This window comes from Schistocerca americana, chromosome 2 (genome assembly GCF_021461395.2).
Source record: "Schistocerca americana isolate TAMUIC-IGC-003095 chromosome 2, iqSchAmer2.1, whole genome shotgun sequence".
NCBI classification, from domain to species: Eukaryota; Metazoa; Arthropoda; class Insecta; order Orthoptera; family Acrididae; genus Schistocerca; species Schistocerca americana.
Genome location: NC_060120.1, coordinates 533,278,258 through 533,300,237, shown reverse-complemented (window position 1 = coordinate 533,300,237; position 21,980 = coordinate 533,278,258). Strand labels below are relative to the sequence as shown.

Sequence of the window (21,980 nt, the reverse complement as noted above, 5' to 3'; positions counted from 1 at the left end):
AGATTAGTTCTTGATGCTAGAGGTATCAATAAGATCATAGTACCAGTATGCATAAGACCAGACAACTTAGACGAACAGCTTCTTAAGTTATACAGTACAAAATATTTCAGTATACTGGATCCCAAGAATTCCTACTGGCAAATAAAGCTCCACAAAGGAAGTCAAAAATATACAGCATTTGTTTGTGGTGGCAGAAGTTACAAATTCCATGTTCTACCTTTTGGACTGAAAAATAGTAAAGGAGTGTTCATATCTGCATTGGACAAGGTTTTGGGACCAGAATTGCTTAGCAAAGTCACTGTTTATGTGGACGATATGCTAATAGCTGCACCTAATTGGTTAGAACATATCAAGCCCATTGAACAGGCAGTTCAACGATTTGCAGATTATGGAGTAACAGCCAATTTAAGAAAGTCTACTTTTGGAAAGGAGCAAGTCAAATTTTTAGGACATATACTCCAGTATACTCGATCTCAAGGCATCCTATTGGAAAATAAGGCTCCACGAAGAAAGTCGAAAATATAAAGCATATGTTTGTGGTGGCAGAAGTTATGAATTCCGTTGTCTACCTTTTGGATTGAACATTAACGCAGGTGTGTTTATAGGTGCACTGGACCAGGTCTTAGGACCAGAATTGCTTAACAAAGTCACTGTTTATGTACATGACATGCTAATAGCCATACCCACTTGGTTAGAACATATCAGGCTGATTGAACAGGTACTTCAACCATTTGCAGATTACGGGATAACAACCAATTTAAAAAAGTCTAGTTTTGGTAAGGAGCAAGTCAAATTTTTAGGAAAAATTGTCTCAGAACAAGGTATATTACCTGATCCCAAAAAACTTGATGACATACACAATTGTCCAGCTCCGAGGAACAAAAAACAACTAAAGGCCTTTTTAGGACTAGCATCCTTTTTTCGTAATTTTGTACCACAGCAACTGATGAACAGTGAGGCATTGGTCATCTTGTTACGAAAAAAATAGGCTTTGGTTATGGGATGATAAGTGTCGAGAGGACTTTAATAACATTAAGTAGGCATTAGTCAATGCAAACATTCCTAGCCAACCTGAGATGGAAAATGATTTTTGTCTACACACATCTCAAGGGCTGGGGGCATGCTTGTTCCAGATGCGAGAGGAAGAAGGTAAGGAAGTACCCAGAATCATCAGTTTTGCTAGTTGCACATTATCAGAAGCAGAAAGATCTCACTCCTTGTCAGAATTGGAAAGTAATATGGGCATTGAAGAAGTTTGAATATTTTTTGTGTGGCAAGAATACAAAAGTTTACTGTGACCATCAGTCACTGTCATTCCTTTTAACATGTAAAATATTACACCGCCGATTAGCTAGGTGATGTCTATATTTACAAGAATTCAATTTTGAGATCATTTGTATTAAATGAAGTCAGAATGTTATTGCAGATGCCTTGTCTAGGTTACCACAAGGTTTAGAGGAATTTGGTGAATTAACAGGGCAGGATACAGAACTCAGAACGTTATTGATGCGAGGTACAGCACAACAGTCAGATTACCATAAGTTTTGTAAGCAAGTGAAAATTATACAACAGCAAGATCACAGATGGAGCACGGTCATGCAAAACCGTAAGCAAGATGAAGGTGGAAAGGTAAGTAAATTGTATCAGGAGTACAAGGGCATTTTGTTTCATAGGAAACATGAAAAATCTGATCAATTGTGTGTGTGTATTCCTGAAGATTACATCAACAAATTTATGACACACACATAAAGTATGGGGACATTATGGAGTAGGCAATTGTACTGAAAAAACTGCAACACCATGTAATTTTGAAAATTTCTGAAGGTGAGTCCTACAGCTATTAAGAAAGTGTGCAATATGTCAAAAGTCAAAACAGTCCAATGTGTCGAAATATACTGAGCTACAACCAATACTCTCAAAAAAACCTCTACATATTGTATCCCTGGACATAGCCGATAGTAGCACTATATGATATTTTCCCCAAATATATCAAAATGCATGCCATTAAAAATGCAACAGCCACAAATCTCAGAAAAAGAATTGAGGGAGACTATTTGAGAAGATTAGGTAACCCAAAGGAACCACTAACTGATAATGCTTCATATTTCGTTGCGCGAAAGTGGAAATAATTTATGACCTCACAGGGCAGAAAGCACATATTAGTAAGCCTTTTTCACCCAGAAGCAAGCCCAGTAGAACAAGTTGTTAAAGAATTTAACCAGTTTATTAGGACATACACCAATCACAAACACACCCGATGGGTAGAATACATAACTCCTTTCATTCAATTAGTCAATAACCTTCCACATTCTTCAATAGGTTTCACACCAAATGAACTGATGTTCTGGACAAAACAAACGAATGAGTGGGAGTGGCCCATACCAAAGGTACCCACTACAGAAATGACACTACTAGACAAAATCAAACAAGCCATAGTTACACTAGAAAACTGAAACTACACAATTTTTTGAAGGGCAACAAGTCCTCTTATGGACGCACCTTGAATCAACAAAATTTGGCAAAGTGAATAAGAAGTGGCAATTACTCTATTCAGGATCAGATGTAATTTCCAAAATACCATATCCTGGGACATACAGGTTAGTTTGTGAGAATCCAGGAAGAGACAAGGGTCTCCATCCTCACTAACATATAAAAGCCTTTATAAAATGACGAAGCATGGTACCATTTTTTTTATCACAAGATAATTGTACACAGTGTACATAATTCTAAGCGTAATTTTTCTTCTGAAGTGTATTTTAAGACAAAGCAATGTGTATAGGCATAAGTAATTCTTTTGATTTGTACACTTAGGCATAAAAATTAACAGCAATGAGAAGTAACACACCATTTCATGCGAAACGAAAGTATAAACGAAGTTAGCTTATGCGGTCGCAAGTTCGAATCCTGCCTCGGGCATGGATGTGTGTGATATCCTTAGGTTAGTTAGGTTTACGTAGTTCTAAGTTCTAGGGGACTGATGACATCAGAAGTTAAGTCCCATAGTGCTCAGAGCCATTTGAACCATTTTGAAAACTATACGAGGCATGTAAGCTAAGGACTAACGACAAAATACTGTGAGAAATGTCGAATAATTTTCTTTGCAAAATAAATTATCATAATGGGTGACAGAATAATCGAATGTCTATGAATTTACAGTGTGTGCAATGGCCTAATGTATCAGTAGCCACCAATTTACAAAATGCAATTAGTTTTAAGTTTTTGTTTCAGCGACCAATGCATCGCCACAGCGCAGAAGAAGAGAATTACATTGAGAGTAGCAGGTACCAAATGAAGAAACAGGCCACACATTGAGTAAGCAAATTTAGCTATAAGGATATTTATACAAGGATCATAAGGCAGATTAAAAATGAAATATGCATAATCGCAGTGTGTCTCCATGACAATTATCAGTACCTATTCACTGTAGAGTGCACATACACATTTAAGCATGAGATTTTGAAAAAACCAGTTAATTTTTATCATGTCACATGAAAGCTTGAATAATGATATTTCCAGGTATTTGAGAAAGATAATGGTTAAAACATCATGGTTCACACTAAGCTACAGGTGAATTGAAGTACACAACACTAAAACATGAAGAAACAACATGATACTACTTGGATGATTAGTCGGTAGACATTATTTCAATGAAGCAAAAGTTCCTTGGCAGCTAGTCCATCATTGTAGAGGCAACATTTACTCATAAATCCTGGAACCAGTAGATGAGTATTACCCTTTTTCCCTCCCAAACAAAGGAGGCGGCGCCAAGCATAGCTAGGCCAGCAATCCGCAATGATTTAGTCCTATTTTCAGTATTTTTCTCCCTCTTCTACCTAAGGAGGAAATGATCTCCCACATAAGTGATAAAAGCCTATCTATAAAATGAAACATATATGCATCATAATGAGTCATAATAATGTGATATGCAATTAATTTGTACATGGGGTGTGAATGAAGAAAAGTTGAAATTAACAAACCAACTGTAGTAATAGAAAACGGTTAATCAAAATTTTATGACATTTTAGAACTTCAGAAATTTATTTTCATAATATAAGCCATGATGGAATGTCAGCCATGGGTATGAGCTATCATATTCTGTATATTGTCGTAACTCAATACTTGTATGAATTTTCATTGGAAACCAAACTCTATATGAAGAAATGAACTTTAAATACAACCAATTTATACATCGTTTTGGATGACTATATGTGTCTTTCAACAAGTTCACGGTCAAGTGTGGTGACATGAACATGCGTGTGCAATGAAATAACTTCTGAGTATCGTGGCTCACAACGTTGAGATATTAACAAGTGAACTATAATTGTTCAAGCCGGTATGTACCTCATCGACGGACGCCTTTACATTTGTCTGCTTGTGTCTGTATATGTGCGGATGGATATGTGTGTGTGTGCGAGTGCATACCTGTCCTTTTTCCCCCTAAGGTAAGTCTTTCCGCTCCTGGGATTGGAATGACTCCTTACCCTCTCCCTTAAAACCCACATCCTTTCGTCTTTCCCTCTCCTTCCCTCTTTCCTGATGAAGCAACCGTTGGTTGCGAAAGCTTGAATTTCATTCAATTATTTGTACACGATTTTGTTTTTTACTCTTACACTGTTTCATATGCAGAAGGATGATGAAGATGTGCGACTTTAAATATGAAGTATTGCAAGCTCTATGTATTACATGTGTGCAAGAATAATATTATATGGAAAAACAGTATCAAGTATTTTTTATTTATTGAAGTAAGTGAAGGAACATATAAGGAAGTTTTTCTTGATTATGACAAGCGTCGGTGTTCCCGGAGCCTGCCGCCTGCAGCTACAATTGAAGAAGTAAGAAACTAAGTGAAGTCGGATGTCCTGCGGAACATTTCTAGTAACACAATCATGTTGTATCAGTTTAAAGAGTGTTTTCATATGCATATTTAGTAATATTTATTTATTCACTTTTTTTATTACAACACAAGTTTCTTATGTACAATTTTTTGATGTGGTCTTGCTTCTGTTGCTATAACACATCACAAACATGGGAAAAACAAATATTCAATAACCCTGATTTCTGATGAGATTAATAAAAATGAAAAAAAAATTATAACAAAATCCTAAATAAATAAACTACAGCCTACACTATAGAGCTGTATATTGTTAACAATCTTGAAAAAAAAATAATGATTGATATATGCACTAACGAAATCGGTAATGCTTCGCAATTGCTAAATATGTATGGGAATTGGCTATAAGTCTGTATCTCCTTCCTCTCTGTCTACCTCCTTGTGATGTCCCCCCTCTTAATGTCCATCACCTTCTCCCCTTCTCCTTGTTCTCCCTGACCATCTCCTCCTCACGTCCTCTCTCTCTACATCTCCTCCTTCCCCTCTCTCTGTTCATTTCCCCTTTTCCCATCTCTATGTCCAATTTCTCCCCCTTTTCTGTCAATCTCCTCTTCCCCTCATACCCTCTGTCTGACCTTGAGTCTTGTTTGTTGGAATTATGTCCATCTAAATGTTCATTTGAGCATCACAAAATTTTTTAAGTAAACTGGATAAGAAATTTGCGCGACCTTTGGTAACATGTTCACTGTGGGTATCACACATATAGGGTGTTTCACAATTCACGTCACACACTTACAGAGGTTGTAAAGGGAACTTAGTAGATCAAGTTTTACATCGGAAGTCACATCCAGAAATGCCATCCAGCGACTCTACAGAACGTCAAAGTTATAGATGCCGGCATCTGTAAATGTGTGCATCTACAGGGTGATTCTGTGATAATGTTACAAACTTTTAAGGATAATATTATTCCATCCTCGATTTTCCATTTTTTTATTTAAACTTTCTGAGATGATGAAGAAGAATAAATGTATCAATTTGAGGTAAGGGTCCTTCTACTGGAAACAAATGAAAGTTATAAGCGAAGACATTTGATACCTTTGACAGTGGAATACATGTATTGGTAATGCTGTTGCTAAGACTGTAGGGCAGGCAACTTTCAGAGGCATTATTGTGGACTATAACAAGGAAAAATGTCTAGTTAACATGGGCTCTTAAATGCTTACCTGAGGGGATAGTCCACAGCTCGTGGCCTAGTGGCTAGCATTGCTACCTCTGGATCACAGGGTCCCAGGTTCGATTTCTGGGTGGGTTGGGGATTTTCTCTGCCTGGGGACTGGGTGTTTGTGTTGACCTCATCATTCATGAAAGTGGCTAGACTGGACTGTGCACAGATTGGGAATGCGTATGGGCGCTGATGGCTGTGCAGTAGCATGCCCTATAAAGCAAACATCATCATCATCATCATCATCATCATCATCATCTTCATCATCACATGAGGGGCTGGGTGCACTTGCTCATCTGAACAGAGGTAGGAGGTGATGGGTAGTCATATGGGACAGCTCTTGCACCTGGCCTGACCATAGGGGAATGACCCTCGGGGGGCAAGATTGGAAGCAGGATTTGAATAGGGATGGACAAGAATATTCTGTAGGTTGGGTGGGCAGTGGAGCACTACTTAGGGGGGTGTGGGTAGAATTTTGGGAGGGATATCCCTCACATCAGGACAAGATGAGAGGTGGTCAAAGCCCTGGTGGAGGATGTGGTTGAGTTTTTCAAGACCAGAGTGATACTGGGTAATCACAGGAGTGATGGTCAGAGGCTGGTCAACAGGTTCACTAGTGTCAGAGGAACAGATGGCACAGGAGATTTGTTTACAGATGAGCTGAGTAGGATATTGTCTGTTAGCAAAGGCTCTTATAGGGTTATCAGTACACTTCAACAGCTCCTGTAGACGCAGTATCCATGGATGGCAAGGCTGTAAGGAAGAGACTTTTTAACATGAAACGGGTGACAGCTGCCAAACTGGAGGCACTATTCGAGGTTTGTGCACTCGATATGGACAGACATGTTTATGAGAGGTGGAGATTGATATCTAGGAATGTGGCTTGATGAGTTAAGAAGGTGAACGTAGAGACAGAGAAGAGAAGCATAAAGACCAACAGTGCAAGAGTTGGAGGTGATGAAACACAAATAGGAAAAGAGATGCACTCCTGATGAGATGGGATAGTGTCAGAACTTACAAAATTTGGTTGCCAAATGCATGCCCTAATAAATAATATACAGGAATGTGAAAGCATCCCAGAGGGCTGGAAAAGTGGAATAGTCTGACCTATAATTAAGAAAGGAGGAAAGTTAGGTGAAAAATATAGAGGCTTGACTTTATTGTTTACAGCCTATGAGATATTTTCAGGGGTGCTGAATGAAACGATGAAAAGGTGCACTAAAAATATCCTTGGAGAACACCAGCAGGGTTTCCAGCTAAATGGGGGCATTTCTGAGCACACGTTTGTTATTAGACAAATAATGGAAAATTTTATAAATGTGACACAGATACCCAATTACTGATGTTGATTTTAATTAAGCTTTTGACAGTGTTAACAGGCCGGCATTAATCAAAGTACTAAAAGAAATGGGCATCTGTGATCAGCTAGGAAGGCTAGATGTGTTACCAATGAAAGACATGAAGGCAAAACTAAAGATGTATAACAAAATGACTAAGAACTTTAATTTTACAAATGGGCCGAGAAACACAGTGATGGTCTCTCTGCAGTTCTGTTTACCTTAGCACTGCACGGTCCGACACAAAAAATAGGTAAGGAAGGTACAGTAAGGATGAAATCCATTCATATATGAGCATATGTACATGATATTGCATCTGTGTCAAGAGATATAAACATCTTAAAGGAAATGTATGAAATAATAAAAGTGGAAGAAGCGAAAATTTTTCTTACTGGAAATAGAAACAGCACAACATTCTAATGCTAGAACACCACATACAATGATGATCTATTGTTTTGAAGATGTCAGTTGCTTTCAGTAGTTTTGAATCCTTTTAACCAGTCATAACAACATGAGGCAATATATAAAAGCAGGAAATATTGCTTATTAAGCTAACTTACAGGTATGTAAGAACTATCTAATAACAGCATCAGCAATCTTGTGCTACAAAAAGAACTATTGCTCAAAAGCTAATATGAATGCTGTTTTCTGTAACATGTTTCTGTGCTCCACCCATCGACCTGCTACAGTGAGTTGTCAACTTCCCCTTATTTTACAAATTGCTCAATTTGTGAATTTATAGTTAAGAGTATATTATTAGCTTGTATGACCTGTTTTTAGGGGAATAAATGTGTATGGCAAAATAAAGAGACAGAAAGAACCTAAGGACATCTGAAAGAAAAACCTGTGAAAATGTATGGGTCTGTGAGAGAGACAGGGGGCTGTAGAGTAAGATACAACCATGAGATACAACAGCTTTCACAAGGGAGATTTATTAAATCTCAGCACTCACTGGTTAGGATGTATGGAATGGATGGCAGATGACAGGATGTGCGCATTAATAATGAAAGACAGACTGTATTCCACCAGAACTACGGGCTGAGCGATAGCAAGATGACTAGACAATGTGTTGGCTGATATTACCAAGATGGAGATCTGAAGATAGAAGAGAACAGCAGAGTACAAAGATGAAGGGAGGTACATTGTTGATGAGACCAAAGCTGATAAAGGGGTGTAGTGCTGAAGTAGGAGGAGGAGGAGGAGGAGGAGGAGGAGAAGGAGAAGGAGGAGGAAGTATACAAAGAATCTCTCAACACTCTTTCCTGAGACACATCTGAAATTCCTTTTACACCTGTCAAGTAATAACAGAAATTCCTAAACATAAAAGTACATAAAATAAGGGAAAGGCAACCACTTACCTATAGCAGACTCATGTGTGGTTCATAGAAACACATAACAGCAAACACTATTTACACTATATTTCAAGTTCTTGCTCTTTCTGTAGTAAAAGTACACACATTCACATGCAACTTCTGTAGCCATGGGTTGTGTGTGTGAATGCGTATACGTTTACTAGAAAAAAAGAGCAAGAATTAGAAAGCTAGTATGAATAGCGTGCTTCTAAGCTCCACACACCAGTTCACTGTAGGTGAATGGCTGCCTTTCCACTACTTTACGAGGGCTATTCAGAAAGTAGGGAACGTTTCCATCTGATGCCGCTAGGCGTGCGCTGATCATGTATGTTTTGGTACGTGCATGCTCGGCAGCTCAGTTGGCATCCATCTGGACAGCAGGAACATCTCTGCACATCTGGTTTTTTTCAATATTCGAATTTGAAAGGTGCACTGCAATCGAAGATCCCACCAGTTGTGAAGTGCGGTCTGTGACACAGTTTTTGTTGGCAAAAAACCTAAAACCTATAGAAATTTATTGTGAACTGTGCAAAGTGTACAGAAACAATGTAATGAGTGAATGTTCCATCCGGAAATGGTGCATTCGGTATAAAACTGGCTGAACCAATATTCGTGATGAAGAGAAGAGAGGACGCCCAAGCATTCTGACTGACGATCTCGTCGCTAAAGTTGATGAAACAATTCGTGAAAACCATCATTTCACAACAATGGAGCTTTCGCTTTCTTTTCCACAAGTTTCACGGACTTTGTTGATTGAAATTGTCACTCAAAAGCTGGGCTACCACAAATTTTGTGCACAATGGGTGCCCGAAATGCTTACAGATCATCATAAAGAACGGTGAAATGGGGCAATGTTGACATTTCTGGAGGCCTAATGCAAACATGGTGATTCATTACTGGATCAAATCATGGCTGTCATACTCACACAGGAAGCTGATGGTGATAGACGTCCTGTCGCCTATGCTTTGCGTTGCCTTTCTGAGACTGAGAACAAATATTCCATCCATGAATTGGAAGCCTTGGCCGTCCTCTTTGTTCTGGGGAGGTTTAGATTTTACCTGAAGCATCAAGAATTTTGTTTGGAAACAGATAATCCAGCCTTGAGTTGGGTGCTGGCTCATCCCACAAAGACTGGACGTATCGCACGTTGGGCGGTGCGAATTTCAGCATTTCGGTTCCAGGTCAGGCACATATGTGGAGTTGCTAACCAGGTCGCGGACGCTCTCAGCTGTGTGTTTAATCATGAGCAAGAAGAGCTACAGGGTCACAATCAATTAATTGTAGGAAGTGTTCTTGGTGAAATCCCAGCATTGTTTGTTGACATTGCTAGTAAACAACATGAAGATCCTAGGTGGGCTCCCATTAGGGAGGCCCTCCTTTCTGGTAAGCACATTCTGTGATACAGTTTAAGTAAAGGTATCTTATGTAAGCATGTTGGTTTAAGATCGGCCAGTCCAAAATTTGTCTTCCTCAGCTGTTGGTGAACCCCATTTTCCAGTATTTTCATAACTCTGTTACGAGGGGCACTTGGGGGTGACTAAGACTCTGGAGAAGATTAGTCAGCAAAAGAAAATTTTTTGGCTGTGGTCCTTCTGCAAGCCATTGTTTTCCCACGGCCAGTGTAGGTCACTATTTGGATAAGCACGTTGTAAAATGTTTAATACCCTTGTACTGTCTGGCGGAGAGATAGAGCCAATTAATTTCATGGATGTCTGAAATGCGAGATTATGTTAATGTTCGCCAATATCTGTTTTAGTACGTAGGCATATTTAACTTTAGTCATTGTTATTGTGTATATATTCTATGTTAAGGAGTTTAGTCCCCGTGGCATTTAAGTGCTCTATTTCACTACATTTAAGGTAGTGCTAGAGTTTCTATTTGGTAATCCGCCTAGCCACGACTGATGTTGGTTGCTCGGTCTGTCTGAAATGTTGGGCCTATTGGGTAGAGACCGTTGCTGAATTGCTCTCCTCAACTCTGAAGTCCCGTATTGATACTACAGCCGTAGCTCTACCAGAATCTTATTTGCAGAAGTTATCAATTCTTGTGAGCACAAATAAAGCTACCTTTGCCTCTGTAATTTTCGACCACTGGCCAGCAAGCTTTGGTTAATGATTAAAAATCGCCAACTGGTCTTCGTCCAACCTAATGGCTCATGTTAGACGAGTTCCCTTTCTAGTTCGGGTAAATGTTTTCTCCTCCTGGTGGAGCCATCCTCTTTCCCGAGCCACGTTGGGGTAATAGTTGCCTGAGTGTCTATTTCCGCTCAATGTTCCAGGAGAATGAAATAAAGAGGTTAATTATCTACTCCCCCGTTATGCCCAAGAAAGGCGAGTTAGAGTAGTTCTGGATAACGTAAGTATTGACCACTATTAAGATAGTTCTAGGTTTGGAGAAACTGCTGTTCGATAAAATTTAGCCTTCTGTGTTGGTAATCCGGCGTATTCCACAATACAATATTGTTATAGAACTGAAAGATTTGGTTTTGATACATTTGCGGAGACGTGACTTAATTATTTGCTATTGATGTTAATTGCTTTACATGAATCTTCTTTTATTTGAGGTTATAATTCTTAATGAGTGGTCATCCTTAATGGTGTAACATTTAATGTACGTCTGATTATCCCCTATGTCACCTACTGACTTCATTCAGAAGTTTATGGGACCTTATTAACCATTGATCTTTATTGTTTATGGTCTTAAAAAATTATATAGAATAATTTTAGATTCCTTTGTTTATTAAGTAATTCTTAAGTTAGATAGCAAATATTACTAGAGTAAATATTCTCTCATTGTCACACTTGCTTGTTCTGTGGTTTACACTGAAGGGTGTGACAATAAATGCAAAATCTAAAGTGGAGTGTTGGGGGGAATTAATCATTTCCCTTAACATTACCATTAAAGATAACTGATTGTTTGTTGCTTGTTATTGAAATAGGTAGGGAGAATAGTTTATTGATTGACCCCGTAGAAAGAGTATATCACCAAGATGAAGAACTGGCTTGCAACGCAGCACTTTGATGTTGACGCGGAACGCCAGGCGGGTGTAACTCGCTGACTGAAGACTCATGCGGAAGAATTTTACGACAAAGGTCTTTCAAAGCTTGTCCACCAGTATGATAAGTGCCTCAATGTGTTTGGTGACTATATGGAAAAGTAGTATGTCAGTCGAGCTTTCAGATGTATATAATAAAATGTATTTCTTGTATTTAGTTTTCTTTAATGCCAAAATGGTTCCTACTTTCTGAATAGCCTTCGTACATATTCTTAGGTCTGTAGACACTATCTAAAATAACATATGTGTCTTCCCTACCAAGAAATACCCATATGAATGTTACTATCATTAATAAATGTTGGTGTGGTAATGAATCAAATGCTTTTTGGGAGTGATGAAATACTACATCCATCTGGTTATCTTGAACCTTGCCATTCAGAACATCGTGTGAGAAAAGCGTTAGTTGGTTTTGCAAGACTTTCGCCAAACCCCCCCCCCCCCTCCTCCACCCTCACTTCCACCCCCCACCCCCCCACCCCCCCTATAGAATCCTTGTTAGTTGGTATGGAGGCAATCATTCTGTTCAAAATTGCTATTATATCAAATTGTTTACGACTGGGCTAGTGGCCCCACATTCTTCTTCTCATCAACAGATGACAGTACTCTTGTCACTCTGGTGTACCAGTTTGTTTCCTGTTTCACATACGCTACTGTATGCTCTGTGCTCGCTGGTAGCAAACTGCATCTTGCACTCGTCCACCACGGCTTGTGAAGTCACAGCACCAAGAGTAAGTTTCCTGGTATTCTTGGCATATTTCTCTAGGCAGGCAGTCATCTGTAGTACTGTCTGGAGTCACTTTGGCATCGACGAAAGTTTCACAGCATCTAGTCCGACTGGTAGTTATTTAAATTTTTTATGAAATCTTCTTTTTGTTTTTCATGTGTATTGTTGCATGTAAAAGTTGACTCACACCTCTTGCTATTTTCAGTACGACAATTGAAGATGAGCGTATAAGAGCCCAAAACCGGTCATGTCCTAAATAAAATAACCTTACAACCGTAGCAGTAGAATGTTACAGTTGATACAATCAGTGGACTAACAACATGACAGAAGAAGCTAAAGGATAAAATTTTCTTGTTTAGTTCCACCACAACAGAGTCTGTGAGATTATATCTGTTTCCTGTCTAGAGAACTATTTACAAAAGCCAACCTGACCTGTTTGTAAAATGTTATTCTCAGAAAGGAATGGTTTTAATATGCCATCAACAATGAAGTCATAAGAGATAAAGAACAATTCAAACTGGACCACACCATTTCAAAGTAACTGCCTCAGCATTTCCTTAGGCAGTTTAAGGAAATCAGAGAAAATCTAAATCTGGATGGATCGCAATACAAATACAATATTTCACCACTGTGCCACTTCGTTCAATAAATGGCTACAGAAATATGGTTCCATGTTCTACTGTAAATTACTCTACAATAGTTTTGAGATCATGGGATCAAGGAAGATGGGCCTATAATTAGAAGTCATGTGCATATCTCTACGTTTATAAATGGGCATCACTATCACATACATAAACTCTACTGTGAGCTGGCATAAGCTGTAATTTGATTTGCCTTAAGTTCCCCTTTCAGTTGGAGTGAGCTGTTACTGGTATGGTCATAATAGTTGCATCTGCTGCTAAGAGTTACAATACATGTTTTCTGCTTAAAATAAATTGCAGTGTTATTGGATTTTTATCTTTGCCAGTATGACAGAAATTTTATAGATCTGTAAACTCTGCACCTTGCTTTGAGTCAGTCTCTTATTTCTTCAAGATACACTGCATACATACATCAATCACTCACAACATTATGACCACCGACCTGTTGTTGATATACACCAGTCCAGGTGATAGCAGTGTTACCTGGTGATGAACGACTGCCAGTCAGACACATGCATGGTGCATGTAGTATCAGTGGGCGTGGTGTCTGTGTGTAGAATGGGACAGGTGTGCGATCAATCCAACTTTGACTGAGGGCAGATTATGATGGCCCAGAGGCTCATCCCATGAGCATCTCATCTCAGAAATTGCAAGGCTTGTCAGGTATTTGAGGATTGTTGTGTCTTCAACACATGGCGAAATGAAGGTGAAAGTACATCCAGACATCATGGGGTTGGGTGGCCCTCCTCATTACAGATGTTGGACGCCATAGGCTGGGCAGACTGGTAAAAGGTGGTGAACTGTGGCAGAACTAACATCAGACTTTAATGCTGGGCAGAGTACAAGTGTGTCTGAACACACAGGGCACTGAACACTGCTAACCCATGGGCCTCCGCAGCTGATGACCCAAGCACGTTCTAACGCTTTGGACAACTTAAAGTGGTTAAGTATGTGTGTAAACTTCCACTTCTTTAACGATACGACTTACTTGAGATGGTCAGCTGACTTTCCTTGCTGGTTAGCTTGCTGCTGCAACCCCCTTTTCTCTTCTTCTAGGAACAGGAATTTCTCAAGACTCTTTCTACTTATAAAAATAAGCACACATACGCAGTTTCTTTGCTTCACTTCACAATGTATATTTGAACATCAAACTTATACAAAACTCATTCTTCACACAAACAAACACTATCAAGTAAGTCTCTTCGAATGTCCAAAGGTTAGAAACAGAGTTCATTTACACATAAGGAAAGGTTGGCTTAAAACCCAAGTCCATTCCCATTCTGAATCTGAACACGTCTTATCCTCTCCATGTCCAAAACGAACATTAATTAAAAGTCTTTTTCCAACTCCATTGTTCTTTTGTCACTACCACCATCAAAGTTACAGAACAGCACTGAATACATAAACATTCCTTGTTCTTTCACCACGGCTTCCATGGCGCGACCAGCAAACACTTGTTGGTGCCATTCAACCACCATGTCTATAGCAGTATTCATCTATTACATAGGTTTATACACATATATTTTTTCTTTTCTTTTCTTCACCTATAAATATTTTTTTAATTAGAACATAAGCATTTATTTATGATTTCAGTCTGCATTATTATTACTTAGGAATTGTGAGGACTCTTTCTTTAACTCCAAATCAAACTTCAGGTGTTCTTGATACCTGAGTACTTTATTCTTTATTCTAATTCTTTGTACTACTTCTCTAATTCTTAATAGTCCCAATAGTCTCATTATTTATAGAGAGGAACTCTGGGCAAAATTAAAGTGTTCCATTTGACATTCGTAAACTTACCTAAAACGTGATAATGTTAGTGTTACACAGAATTCAAACTTAGCAGAATAATCCTATAAAACAGTGACTTCTGTCATGATACTGTCCCCTCCTGCTAGGAACAGTACCTAAACCATACTTGTGGGTTGACCATAGGAGTGGACTTCCTCTTTCCATTCTGGTAGGTACGCCCCTTTATTCAGTATTCCTATTTTGTAGGTCACAGGTAGTTCTATCCCCATGTAGGTACACCTTCCCTTTATATTCAGTAAATGCCGAGTACAACCCCCCCCCCCCCCCTGCCCCCGCCCTTATCCTTTCTGAGTAGGCCTCACGGTTCATTACCCCCAGTATACATTCCTATGTATACTATAATTACATATTTTCTCTAAAACTACAAATCTATCCTACACTTCGCATTCATTTCTTAATTACTCATCAACTCCCTAGAGTCCTCCTCTACTCATCAACTTCTATACCTGTAACAGATACCATGTCTGGATGTACTATTCAGTAGATAATATGTTTACTTAGGTTATACAAGTCCCTCTACCATTCTTTGGCTTATATTCTCTTTCATTACTCATGCCCCCTTCTTATGTACACTCATTGTAGAATCATCATAGTTCATAGTTCTTTTCTCTCTCTCTCTCTCTTTCTCTCTCTCTCTCTCTCTCTCTCTATTAGGTCCTCATATGAGAAGTAAGAATGGAAATAAATAGAAATTGTTGCTAAGATTGAAGAGGAGAAAGAAGATAGCCCAAAAGACAGAAAACTCATCTCCCCCCCCCCCTTTCCCCTGGATCCTTACCTCGTCAGTACTTGAGTGAGAAGTCTGAGGAGGTTTGGTGTTAAATCGGCTCCTACAGAACGGACATTCCTACCTTCACCCTTGAGGTCCCTGAAGGAAATCTTAGCAATGCTATGGAAACGGCAAATGGTGAAGAATCAGACAATCAGGCACACTTGTTTGCGAGGGTTGTTTGAAAGGTGTGGTGTGTGTTTTGTGTTAGTCATGATTTATGTGTTCTCGAGACGATGCTGTTATCCACAATACCCACCCCTTTCCAAAACTGATACAAACCCTCCCATCTACATCACATCTCATAAAAGGTATAAAATATTTTGTACAAAGTAGAAAATTTATACACTATGGTATAACAGTTGTTCAAATTTTGACCTGATATTATTTTTTTCCAGATCCTTAATATCCCATTCAGTTTATTTTGTCTACAGATCACCTTTTATCCGTGATTCTCTTAAGGCAGTCCTTGGGTTACAGTCATATCCCATTTCCTAGGTAATCAGATTATAGGATAGTTTAAGAATTCAGAAACAGATGAAAGAATAGTTTAAGATTTGAAGGGAATTCAGTGCAGGAAAACTATTTTGGAAGAAACACTGAAAACATCTTGGGATCCAACAATCGTCACTCCACCCATTAATTCAGAATGTTAACATCCATGGGAGATATTCAACTTTACGTCTTTCACATTGTAATTCCCCTTTTCTGATCCAGTTGTAGGATCCACTACAAATAATGTCTTGGGATGGATTACCGTTTGTACTCGATATGGTTCTTCATATTTTTGGAAAAACTTCTGTGTTTCTTTCTTCAAGGCAGAGCTTTGAAGATACTGTTTTATAAGAACAAGGTCATCGACCTTGTACTGAAGTTCTACAGCTTTCTCATTATGCTTACTCACCCTCTGTTAGGCCTTGTCAACTAAATTCTTAGAAACGATTTCCTGGCTCAATTCGTAATTGACACTTGGTTGTTCAAGCAATTAAAACATTTAATTAGAGGTTCTACTACAAAAGGTTTGCCTATTACTTCTAAAGGTGTTAAACCTGTTGACAAATGTGATAATTCATTTAGAATAAGTTCACAGTCTTTAATTTTCGTTGCCCATAAAGTATGTTTTTCATGGCAGTATGTACGCCATAGTTTTCCAGTTTCTTTCATAACTCTTTCACATGGATTCAAGGACAGGTTATAGTTGGATATTAGTACTTGATGAATACCTTCCCAAGCTAGAAACTCTTTAAATCCGCCACTCACACACTGTAAATCATTATTGGTGAGAAACCATTTTTGTTTACCTACCCCCAGAAAGTATTGTTGTAAACAGTGTACAACTGTCTGCGTATTTGGTTTTTTGATGGGATATAGCTTAACATACTTTGACCAGCATTCTATGATAACCAAGATGTATGACATTCCTCCCTTCTCTTTTGGAATTGGTCCAAAAAAATCTGCTGACAATTGTACGGTAGCTGTTACTTGCAGACACTCAGTTGTTTGCTTACCAATGTAGCTGTCTGTCACAAATGGTATACTGTATCTACTGTCCCCTCTCCCAAAACATATAAGATTTTCCTCAAAGTTTAAGATGACTTTAAATTCTAATAACCAATCTAAACCAAATAAAACATCTCTATTTATATTTTCTACTATCAACAGCGTTTGATGAACTAATACATTTCCAATGCTGCAATTCACTTGTGTTTCGTGTTTCGCATCCTTAATTTTCGTCCCTGTTATACCGACTATGTAAACTCCAGTTACTGGTAACAGCGGTTAGTATTATTTAGTCTTTAATGAGTTAAAGAATATGCTAGATGTGAGTGATACTTCACTCCCTGAGTCTCTAAATATGTTAACTTCAGAAGTCTCCACGGTCCCTGCTATTATAGGTTGCGTATTGTTGATAATTATGTTTTGTTCTTCCAGCAGTAACCATTCTTTTGTCAATATTTTGTGCGTGAAATTAACATACTTATCATTAACTAGGACTCCTAGTGTATCTCTACGACCTGGGCCCCGGCCCTGGATCCAGATCACACTACGTTTTCCTCATTATCAGTAATCACAGGTTGGTTGCCGAATCTAGAAACTACCTTACCACTTTGTGTTCTACTCCTACTCGGTACAAATTCCTGAACAGTTACTGGACCTAAATTCGAAGGCGGATGTTTCTTTTGATAATTGTCACTACCATTTTTTCTGTTGCATTGGTGCACTCTAGCCTCATGTTTTTATTTTATTTTTATTTTTATTTATTTTTTTTTTTTTTTTTAAATTATTACCACTATTCCTTTTGTAGTTCGGATTTTCCCCTTGCTGTGGAGTTTCATTATGGTCTTTATTTATGGCATCTAGAGCACCAACGAAAGATAACAATTCTCCAACCATTTTCCAGCCACTACACAAGATGTCTTTCCTTGCATAGATGGGTAAAAATCTAATTAAAATTCTAGCCAATCCCTCTTCCTCCATTGGTTTATCTAAATACTTCGCCCGTGTTAAATGCCATTCGAAATATTTTCTCATAGTACCCCATGTATTATTGTAATATTTTGGGTCCCACAAATCTGATATTAACTTCTCTTGTGCACTAGGCAACCAGTATTTCACTTTATATTTCTTCTGGAAGTCTCCCCAAGAAGAAAAGTTCTCAATATTTACAATACCCCTTTCTGAGGCTTCCCCTAAAAGGTACCCCACAGCAAATTCAATTTTCTTAGAATCTTCCCAGTTCTTTAACAAAGCTTGATTGAATCTTTTCAAAAAATGAGTTGCATGTACATCCCCGTCTGACTTAAACTTAGGGAATTGTCTCGATAACCCTGAATTCACTCCCCATTGCAAATCAGTAACTACTTCACTAGTTAACACAACATTCGGTGAAGTTGTCCATTTTTCCACATTGTCCTGGGTAAGTTTGAATTCTTTCCAGAAGTCATCTATAACCTTTCATGTATCTGAAAGTTCGGAAGAAACAGTAGGCGATACGTTCCCGTAGGTTACTCTCGCGGCAACTTTTCGATCTATCATTTTCCTCCACTTGTTCCTCCAAACTACTTACATTTATAATGTCTGAATTCGCTAGTTTCTCTTTAAAGTTTCTTTTTACCTTATCTACTTGTGTATTAACGCCTGTAATTTGCGATTGGATTATTGGTATTAACCTATCTTGCTTGTCGACGCACTCGTTTAAAGTGTGCAACCCTTGCTTTACAACATCAAACTTATTTTCAAATGAGCCTAACTTTTCATTCATTTAAGATTTGACTATATTACGTTTTTCCTCAACATCAAAATCTAATTTCTTTGTCAAACCCTGGATTCTTTTTCTGAATAAAGTCAGTGAACAGTTGATTTACATGGAGGTTTAAAGAGTTAGTTACTTCATCTTTAATTCTAATTCCAAATCCTTTACTTTATTATTTAAATCATCAAATTCAGTCTTTAAAGCCCGCATGCTTTCACATAAATTACCAAATTCTTTGTTTTGCGATTCTACTTTGGCATTTAGCAAATATGATTGAGAATTTACTGAACCTAGTTCTTTCTTTAGTGTTTCATTCTGAACATTAGAAGCTTCATTTAATTGTAAAGTCTGGGCTTCTAGTTTATCATTTAGTTCCTTTCTTAATGCCACTGAATCTGCACCCTGTGCATCTAATTTAGCATTTTGAGCTTTGATTAGGTTTACCAACTCAGACCAGTCTGCCATTTCTCTACTGACTCTCATAGCCATAGCTGCTTCTTGAGTTTTTTCCATTTGCCCTAAGTTATCCATATTCTTATTAGCTTTATACCTAGTAATTATTAAAAAAAATTCAACATTGAGTATAATAACTACAGTAATATTGTTCACTTAACAGTTCTCACTAGTTTGTACTAAAACAATAAAGCTCTGTTTTACACTCAACCGGCGTAGAGTTTAGGCTGCGTTGGCAGCAACTGGTGCTGGTGGCATCGATTGTTGGTTTCTACGTAGGTGTTGGTGAGTGGATGTGGAAGCAGGTCAGCACTGGTGGACAGCAACTGGCGCCGGAGGTATCGGATGTTGTTTTCCACATCTGCGTCCTTGCAATGCATGTGAGAGCTGTCTACTCTCCCCCCCCCCACCGGATCTTCTTAGTTGAATAGTTCTCGGTGTATCTCTTCTTAGTCTAATAAGTCGAGGTCTTCTCCCCGTTCCTTTAACATTATTACTTTCTTACATCTTCCCTTTTTTTGCATTTACTAATTTTTCACCATTTGAATTTTTAGGCAGAATCCAATTCTGTGAACTGGTTCTTTGGTCTTGTTATGCTTGGTTGCTATGGCAACACATAACTTCTTATCTCGTTTTTGTCAGTTTTCTTCTGTCCTTTCACACAGGTCAACATGTTCTAATGCTTTGGATGACTTAAAAGTGGTGAAGTATGTGTGTAAACTCCCACTTCTTTAATGATACGACTTACTTGAGATGGTCAGTCGACTTTCCTTGTTGGTTAGCTTGCTGCTGTAACCTCCTTTTCTCTTCTTCTCCAAAGTATACCTGCTAGGAACAGGAATTTCTCAAGACTCTTCATACTTATAAAAAAAAAAGCACACATACACAGTTTCTTTGCTTCACTTCACACTATATATTTGAACATCAAACTTTTACAAAACACATTCTTCACACAAACAAACACTATCAAGTAAGTCTCTTCGAATGTCCAAAAGTTAGAAACAGAGTTCATTTGCACATAAGGAACGGTTGGCTTAAAACCCAAGTCCATTCCCATTCTGAGTCTGAACACATGTCTTATCCTCTCCATGTCCAAAACGAACATTAATTAAAAGTCTTTTTCCAATTCCATTGCTCTTTTGTCACTAACATCGTCAAAGTTACAGAACAGCACTGGATACATAAACATTCCTCGTTCTTTCACTATAGCTTCCATGGTGTGACTGGCAAACACTTGATGGTGTCGTTTGACCGTCGTGTCTACAGTTGCCTCACGATAAACTTCAAACCTGCACACACAGACAGGTGATGTGCAGTAAATAGGGTCTCTCACACTTATATTTAAAATGTTGTTTGTTCAAGATGGTAGAAGGCTGAGTGGTTCTAGAATTTATGCGGATATACTCGAAAGGCTACAATGTGCCAATGTTAATACCACAACACTGGCAACTATGAATGAAATGGGCATGTGACCATTGGCACTGGACGTTAGTGCAGTGGCAGAGCATCGCATGGTCTGATGGATTCTGATAATTTCTTCATCATGCCAATGGGAGGGCATGACTCTCCATTATCTTCCAAGGGAACAGCTCCTCAACACCTGTACAGCGGGACAGAGACAAGCTGGTGGCAGCTCCATTACACTCTGCGAAACATTCACGTGGGGCCTCCATTGGTCCAGTGCAGCATGCAAGGCACAATGATGGCCATGGAGTCTAGTACACAGATTGCAGACCAGGTACACCCTTTCATGACGAACATGATTCCCTATGGCAGTGGTATTTTTTAATAAGATAAATGCACCATGTCGAAAGTCCAGGAGTGTAATGGAGTGGTGAGTGGTTTGAGGAACACAGTGGCAAGTTCCAATTGATGCACTACCCTACCCCATACAACCCGACCCCCCTGCAACTCGTCAGACCTGAACCCGTTCGAACACATCTGGGATGTGATTGAATGTGGTGGCAGAGCTTATCACCCCCCTCCCCCTCCCAGAATTTAGGGGAATTAGGTGACTTGTGTGTGCAGATGTGATGCTAACTCCCTCCAGCCACCTACCAAGGTCAACTGCTTCCATGCCATGACAGGTCGCTGCTGTCATCTGTGCCAAAGGTGGACAGACGGGCTGTTGGGTACATGGTCATAATGTTCTGGCTGATCAGTGTATGTGCGTTCCATAATTTCTAGTACAGGCTCATCGAATTTGTAGAGGGGACTTAGTAGATAAAGTTTTGATAAGGAACTCATGCCTAGAAATTTACTGTTTGGATTTAAAATAAATTTGATGACTGGGTCACTTCCAACTCTCCACTTCATGACATACACACAAACCGAGAGGCGGGTGCCATTGTCAGTCCATATAGTATTTTTGAAGTTATTTATTTACCATTTCCATCCAGCTACGACAACAGTTGCAAGGAACTGGTACATTCACAACCGGGAGGGTTGGCTGTGGTGCTCCACAGACAGACTGCACTCATGGCTTACGAGAATGTCAATTAACAATACGGGAGATGATAGATTGCCACTTA

General features: G+C 38.8%; 1 protein-coding gene across 1 annotated transcript in view; it reads right to left on the bottom strand.

Moving 5' to 3' along the window:
- LOC124594150 (nuclear migration and anchoring protein unc-84-like) overlaps positions 1-21,980 on the bottom strand; it is a 176,258-nt gene that overhangs the window by 56,949 nt on the left and 97,329 nt on the right. The gene's annotated exons all lie outside the window — the stretch shown is intronic.